This window comes from Microtus ochrogaster, linkage group LG5 (assembly GCF_000317375.1).
Source record: "Microtus ochrogaster isolate Prairie Vole_2 linkage group LG5, MicOch1.0, whole genome shotgun sequence".
Classification (NCBI taxonomy): Eukaryota; Metazoa; Chordata; class Mammalia; order Rodentia; family Cricetidae; genus Microtus; species Microtus ochrogaster.
The window spans coordinates 23,406,317-23,415,377 of NC_022031.1; positions in this window are offsets into that span (position 1 = coordinate 23,406,317).

Sequence of the window (9,061 nt, forward strand, 5' to 3'; positions counted from 1 at the left end):
TTAGTGACAGTGTCCTTTGCTTTACAGAAGCTTCTCAGTCTCAGGAGGTCCCATTTATTCAATGAGGCCCTTAATGTCTGTGCTGCTGGGGTTTTTAAACAAATATTTTGATAAATTCTTTGAGAATTTTATGCATGTATATATATTTTAATCTTACTAAGCCAACCCTTCTTCTAGGGTGGGGTTAACTAACTCCTCCCAGAACCACTCTCCCCCACTTTGCGTCTTCTCTTTCACTAAGTCGAATTTATTCTGCCCATATACTCATGGGTATAAATTCTTCCTATTAGGAGTTTTACTCTTAATGAAAATCTATTCTTTCTCTCTCAGAAGCCATCTTGATCAGCCTAATTTGTCGTGGTCTTGTGCAGGCAATCACAGCTGCTGTGAGTTTAAGTTCAGGAATTCTGTCATGGCCAAAAATCAGTGCAGCAGTGTTCATCCAGTGTTTCTCTTTGACCTTTGACTCTTAGGATTTTCCCATCTCCTGCTCTGAGATGATCGCTGAGAAATTGATGCTCTATGTTGATGCACACAGGACTCCTCCACATTTAATAGATTCTAAGTTTGTCTTTCTTGAAGTTTAGTTGTTGAGCATGTTCTGACAACTTGATAGCATCCACGTTTGTTTTGCAAATTTATGCATTTCATTGGTTTGTTGTCCATATTTGTTTACATTCACGTATTTGAGATCATGTGATAGTCTTCTTTCTCTATTTGATTCAGTTATTCAGCACAATGACTTCCACTTTCACCTATTACTGAAAACTGCAAGATCTCTCTCTTCTGTTTTCATTTGACCCAGTGGTCGCCTGAACTGGCTGTCTCTTGTGACCAGATTGGTGCCTGGCCCTACTGTCGTCAGAAAGGTGATATCCAGCAACTGATGGAGGAAGAGCCAGAGACCCACAGCTAAACATCGGATAGAGTTCATGAATCTTGTAGAATGGGAAGAGAAAGGAGTGTAGGATTCAGAGGGGTCAAGGAAACCACAGAAAGGCTCACACAGTCAACTAATCCAGGCTCATATGGGCTCTTAGAGACTGAACTTACAGTCAGGGAGCCTGCATGAGACTGACCTCGGCACTCTGTATATATGTTACAGCTGTGAGGCTTGATCTTCTTGTGGGACTTCTAACTGCAGAAACAGGGGCTATGACTCTTTTACTGGCTTTTGGAACCCTACTCCTTATTTTGGGTCACTTTGACCAAACTTAGCTCATGGGGGGGGGGTGCTTGGTCTTACCGCAACTTGATATGCATTTTTTATTGAAACTCATAGGAGACCCGCCCTTTCCTGAATAAGATAGAAGAGAAGGGAATTGGGAGGTGGGAGGGGGATGGTGGGAGTGAAGAACTAGAATTGGAGAATAAGGAAGAAGTGGTGGCTGGGAAGGCAAATAAATAACAAACAATAAAAAGTAAGAACTTCTCAACTCAAAAAGAAAAGAAAAAAATTAGGCCATGATTGGGGAATGGAGGAACAGTCTGTGCTTGCATGTGTATGACAGTTTCTTTACCCATGTGTCAGTGGTATGTGCTTGCATGTGTATGACAGTTTCTTTATCCATGTGTCAGTGGTTCCAGGTAGTTTTGGTGTCTTGTCTGTTGTGAATGCCTGCAATGGATCTGTCAGTTCAGATAGCTTTACAAAGGGGTGATTTTATCGCCTTTGAGGATCAGAACAGAAGTCAGTTTATTTACATAGTCTATTTTAAGTTTATTTTTTAATATATGTCTTTCTCTTCCATAATAGTTCCATGTAAGCACATTCCTTTCAATGATGTTTCAAGTCTCCTTTTAAATTAATTCAGTAATTTTTCTTAAATAATAAGATAGATTAAAGTAGATACGATAGTAAAAATAAATATTCTATGTTACACTAGAGGTATACATAATTTTTACTCTAGTGATTAATATAACAGAATATTATTTTTAGGTGTGTTACTTTTGTTTATGCTGTGGAACATTTGTTTAATGCTGTAAAGATGTATTGCTTTTGTTTATCCTGCATTTGTTTAACTCTGTGAAGCTATGATTCTTTGCCTGTCTAAAACACCTGATGTTTTAATAAAGAGCTGAATGGCCAGTAGCAAGGGAGGAGAAAGGAAAGGTGTGGCTAGCAGGCAGAGTAGAAACAGAAAGAGGAATCTGTAAGAGAGCAGGAACAAGAAAAGGGGGAAAGAGAATGCTGGGGCCAGCCACCAACCACACAGCGAGCCATGGAATAAGAGTGAAAGTAAGATATACAGAAATGGAAAAGCCTAGGAGCAAAAGGTAGACAGGATATTTGAAGAAAAGCTGGCTACAAAGAAGCCAAGTTAAGTTCATTCATTTATAAGTAAAAATAAGCCCACATGAATGATTTATTTGGGAGCTGGGAGGCAGGCTCCCAAAAGAGAAAAAGAGTAAAGAGTGAGGAGTGAAAGTAAAACAACCAACTATAGGTGTAGTTTATTTAGTTAGGAATGAGTAGGAAGTGGCTATCAAAGCATACATATATTTTTAATATCCTTAAATATGATTGTGTCATGATAAATGGCAAATTACTTGAAGGATACATATGGGTTATAAGTGTAGTAGAATATTTTTCCTGTATAGTGTTGTGGATATTGGACTACAATTAATTTATTATTTTAAAATTTTATATAAAGTATTTTATGTGCCTTTTAAAACTTAAGGAATCATCAGGACTTTCTTCCATGTCCACTATAATAGTGATGATAAACAACTGACAATAAAATGGAGTGAAAAACTCAGAGGTCTAGAGATTTTAATTTGGAAATTCTATGTAAGTAATGTATTAACATTTATATTTTAAACAAATATAAAAATTGCAACAAATTTCATTTTTATTTTCTTTTTGGTTTTATTTATTTTTAACTTATTTTTCTTATAACAAATTTTAAGTTTTATATTATATAAAAGTTTTTCTATAATATTTATATTCAGGCACATTACTAATTTGGAAATTTAACACTTTGGGGAGTTTGTAAATTTTGGTGTCCTTTATTGCCTTTATAACTTATGTTTGGTCTGCACTGTTTTCTTGGATTCAAGAGAAACATTTATTTGTTTCATTCTTTTTACCTGAAAAAAAGACTCCAAGTTATGGCTTTTAATCCTACTGAAAGTATTTCATACATTTTGAAAAGCTCTATTTCTGTTGTAAAGATTTAAATTGTATTTTTAATTTTAAAGATTTCATAATGGATAATTTTAAGATCTCATAAGTATTTTTATAAGTTTTACATGTGTTCTTTGAGTCAGAGAATATGATCTTTATTCTGCATAATTTGCAGTTCTATGTGAAGCTAAAATCAATGCTATTTGTATTCTGCTGTTTGTGCAGGATATATATTATTTTGTATGTTAAACCACTTGTGCTGAAGTGATATAAAACTTTATATCCTTCAGGTTTGCACAGTTTTCTGCGTTATAAGTATAACTCTGAATATTGTAAAGTCTTTTATAAATAACACAAGATTGTTTTGTACAGATAAAATTACATTAGTATGTAAAATAGAGTGTTAATAAATGAAATTAAGCATAAACTTTCATATTTCAGAACAGAGAACTCAGAATTAGTGATGGTTTTTAAATAGACATTGTTTATTTTTGTTTTCTTAATATAACAGTTGTAGTCTACTGATACTTTAAATACTGCTTCTCTTTTATTATATTTTTATATTTATATGTTTTTATAAATATATGTATATATTTATATATAAATAAATAAATATATTTTTTATATTTACACAAACTTTAAAACTTATTTCAACATAATGCTTAAATTTAAGATCATTTTCCTAGAAAAGATGCGACTCTATTTTGAAAAGATATTTATTTATTTATTTTGTAAATTGTAAGCAATCAGCAACTTAGTGTTTAACATTGGTGTTAGGGAATATTTAGATCAAAGATCGTACTATTTTCATGTCTTCAAATACTCTTCCTCTTCATTTATTTTTCACAATATTTGTTACACATACACATACACATGCCTTCTTCTGTTTTCCTTTATGTTTGGTTGTTCTTCCAGTTTTTACAATTGACCATTTATTAGTCTTGCTGCTCTCCTTTCAAATGCAGAAAATGTAATAAAGTGAAACAAATATATATTTGCATTTAAAGTAATGAAGAGAAAAGTTTTATATTAACCTGATACAAAGTTCTCTTTGAGCTGACCAAAGAAGCTGAGGTTAACCACGGTCAGTATCATTTGGTGAATGTGCCCTATGATGTGAATGTTTTTCCTGTACACTTGTGGTCTCAAGAGTTAGAGTTACACCCTACAAATGACACAGGTGTCCCCTCCCTCATTCTCAGCATCTGCCAATATGGCAAAGGGGGTTAAAATAGAAGAAGATTATCAATAGCTAGCCTAAAAATAGGGAGATTATCCCCGACTTTGTCTGTAGGCTCAATATTGACACAAACAATAAAAAATAAATAAATCAGGGGGCAGAAGGAAAAAGAGCTGACGGTAAAAAAGGACTCAGCCCAATGTTCCTATTTTAAACAGGAGAAAAACAGCCATGCTAGACTGGGTGCAAACTGCCAACATGGTGGTTTTACCCTAGTAAGACACAGCTCAACTTTATCTTCAGAATGGAAAGACTGTCTTAAACTCCTAAATTTTGGTAAATGCTTAGATCAGGAATCAAAAATGATAAACTATTGCAATAAGTACAAATACGGATGAAATACTGCAAAAAAATTTAGCCAAATTCGAAGGATGAGTAATCCATAAAAGACAATACAGTAAAGTAATGTATAAATAAAGCTAATAAAGAAACCAGGAAAGAATTTACATATATAGATATTTCATCTATAGAGTTATATATAAGAAAATCTCATCCTCAAGAAAGTTTTATAAGAGCTACATGTTATTTAAATGAATGGCCATCATAAGAAAGGCATAGAACCTGCTAGGGCTGGGGAAATGCTGGTTATAAGGGTATATATTACTGGAAACATTTGTAACAAGGGAATATGGAATAAGAAGAAAATAAGAATAAAGAAACATGGATAAACAAAAAAAAAAAGAAGCCGGGCGGTGGTGGCGCACGCCTTTAATCCCAGCACTCGGGAGGCAGAGGCAGGTGGATCTCTGTGAGTTCGAGACCAGCCTGGTCTACAGAGCGAGTTCCAGGACAGGCTCCAAAGCCACAGAGAAATCCTGTCTCGAAAAACCAAAAAAAAGAAAGGCATAAAGTGACTAAGGAAGAAATACAAGGCTCCCTTTGACTTCTATCAATGTATTCACACACACATACATATAGACACACATAGCATGTGTTCTCACACCCACACATATATACACATACACACATTAATGCACATAAATACCTTATGAAAACACATCCATATGAATACACACACAGGTGTATGATCCCTAAGATCATGCAATTGGTGTAAAGCAAGTACGAATTGATTTTATATTAATAAATGTAAAGCTTAATTCCAATTAAATTACTGAAATAAAAGGGATTATGAAAATCAAATTTGATTTTCAATTTCACAGGGAAAAAGAATAGATATCATATGAATATTCTTGGCTATTTTAATATGTTATATGACAAATTCATTTAGAGACAAACAGCATAAAAGCATTTGAGGTTAGATGTAATTAAGTTGGAGAATATCAGAAAATAATCTTAGTAATGTTACAGTAGATGATTTTTCCTCATAACTGAGTCATTTTAAGGATAAATATATTCCAAAACTGAGAACCTAGAACCATCACACTGATATTTTGTAATAAAACATATTTTGATATCTCAATAGGATATTTCCTCTACTTATGAATGTCTTTGAGCAATTTGCTCTCCCAAGCAAATTTTAAATGTGTAACATATTTATTGAGTTCATACTAAGTTTATAGCAACTAGTTCAAATTACCTGGTACAGCCCATGGAAAATTGACTCATGTGTTGCTTTGCCAAATTTCCTTTAGAACACAGAGTGCTCACTGGAAGATCATTGGGATTCCTACCTGAACCAACATTTTCTCCCATCATTCTCTGAATAATATGTCTGCTTCGCTTTTTTAGTTCATTAAATATTAGCTCATGTTTCATTAATATTTTGGTACTTCTTTGAACATAAACTCTCCCACACCAATCTTCTCCTAGTAGTGTTTCTCAACGTGATCTTTTTAAAACAGATCTTTGAAAAATTGATTAAAAATTTTAAAAAGAAAAGAAAACAAGTAATTTTCAAGAAAGATCAAAATCATCCCACATGGTGCATCCTTAATAACAGAACTCTACTTCCCACAATATTTAAAGTGTCATATCCTCCCTGGCTTCTGAGAACATATTAGCATGATGTCATTGGTGTACTCTTTGCCAGCATTGTTATAGCAATGACTAATATAAAATCAAAAGGACTTTTACCGAGCTTCTCATTCTATAACATAGAATGTTGTGGGTGTTACTACAGTGGTCTGTAATACCCACAAGAAGGTTTTGTGCCCTTTTAATCTTTTTTTGTTCAAGTAGCTGCAGGATATTACTATTCTGCTTTACAATCATTAGGAGAGGGGAATTTTATTTTACTTGCATATTCTAGAAAAGGACCAAGATCTGAATCTGAACTGGAAAAAGAACAAAATAAAGCCAATCAGACAACATGAAAAAAATACATTTAGGCAGATCCGTTTAAACTACAATATTGTCAGGATCACGTATTTTTTGAAGCTCTTTATTGAGGGATTAACCAGTAAAAATAAGGCTTCTTAACTGATGGAACATATTTGAGATTGACAGGACTTGGAAGAAGCCCAAGCAAAGGCAAGATGGCAGCGTATTGAGCTGACCATGAGAAAATGCTGTCATCCTGCCTAGAGAACACATAAGACCTCACTAAAGCCATCATGAACCACCTACACATAATCTTCAAAATGGTTATTATGCAATTGCTGCATCCCATAGATGTCTTTATTCTTTATAAACTCAATATTCCAAGTTACTACTAAAAATTTGGCAAATGACTATTTAAAGGAATAGAAAAGTACCCCACTAGTATGATAAGCGAAAACAGACAAAGATATGGTGTAAGTGTAGATATATGCCTTCATACACACAGCTCTATGACATTCTAGGTTGTAGGATAATACACAAGGAGGCTAATCCATCATACCTAAATAGTTTGTTAAAAAAAATACTTACTTTATATGTGTCTGTGTATGCATACACATGCACGTGAACACTCACTCATGGTTTAGGAATGAGGAAAGCTGCATACAGAAGCCAGTATCAGACTTCAGATTCCATTGAGTTGGAGTTAGAGTCATTTTGTATGTTTCCTATTTTTCAAACTCTGGGATTCAAACCCTGATAGAACAGCAAAGGTTTGTCAACTGATGGGCCATCTCTTCACCTCAACTTGTCTACACAATTTTCAGTTATACATACAGCCAACGAATTATGAAGTGAAATAAGTCCTACTGTGCTCATCCTTTGATGTTCCTAAGTGTGCCTCCAAATAATAGAAATTAAAAACCACACAAGTATTATTATATGGTTAATATATGACCAAAGGTCAGGGAAAGATCATTCAATATTAAGTTTAATTAATAGTGTGTAAGAATAAACATCAGGCTTTGGATCAGATTAACTTGGTAAGTAATAATCAGACATAATTCGAAGACTATTATGCATTATTTGTATTTCTTTCCTGCAACAAAATCATTACTGCAATCAACATTTTTGCACTTTTATCCTAAAAGAATCTGTTTCCTTGGGTCACTGTAACTTTAAGAATATTTTATTGTTAATTTTGATTTTAGAACCCTTATAAAAGTGGTACCAAATTAGATTGTCAATGAAAATTTTATACTAGTAGATTCAGAATTTGTATTAAAACATTATAAAGAATCATATATAATAAGGTGCCATTAATTTATAAAACATATTTAAACTATTTAATTTTCAAAATGATTATTACAGCGCATATTTTAATCATTGCCTCTGTTGCACCCACATAGTTAGAGATATAGCAGTATCACAATGGTAAAGAACTGCCTGCGGCTTAAAATGTCTGAGCTTCCCAGGGAACTCTGGAAACACTCTTCTCTAACTTGTGGGTACCTCAAGGAAGTACAAATTAGAACATGAGAATAAGGGGGAAAGTGGGTTTTGGTCACTCTGTGAAAGCATGTTTATTCAACATGTTGTTCCCACACCATCTTAGAAAAAGACTCTGAGACTATTAGCTTTTCCTTTCTCTTTATTTAAGCAATGCCACTTTTAAATCCTCCTTATGCATCAAGAAAAATTGCACTCCAAGGACATCACAATACAAAACCTCAAAGTGTTGCTCATGGTCTTCTAGAGTGCACAGAACCCAGGTTTCATAAACCTCAAGGTATCACTTATGATGGTCTCCTAGCAGGGTAGAACCCAGGCTTCATAAACCTCAAGGGATCACTCATGATCTCATAGCTTGGGTAGAACCCAGGCTTCATAAACCTCAAGGGATCACTCATGGTCTTTTAGCTTGGGAAGAACACAGACGTCATAAACTGGAAAAGTGCTGCCTGGTCCACCTTCCACATCCAGGACTCAACAAGGCCCTGACTACACATTTAGCCTCCACCTCCAGAGTGTCTCTCCATCCAAACAGGAGACTGAGGCAGAGAAATTCTGTGGTGATCTCCTCTTGCCTTGGCAGAATGTTCCAGAATTGTTTCAACAGTCACAGACTTCGTCCTTTTGTAAATGATGGAGGAAGGTCATTGGTTAATTAAATAAAGAAACTGCTTGCTCTGATAGGTTAGAATATAGGTGGGTGGAGTAAACAGAACAGAATGCTGGGAGGAAGAGGAAGTGAGCTCAGAGACGCCATGCTCTCCTCTCCCAGGCAGATGTGATAGCTCTGCTCTCTGAGGCACATGAGATGAAACTCCGACCCAGGATGGACATAGGCTAGAATCTTCCCGGTAAGCACACCTAGTGGTGCTACACAGATGATTAGAAATGGGCTAAATTAATATGTGAGAATTAGCCAAAAGAGGCTACATAGAAATGGGCCAAGCAGTGTTTAAATGAATACA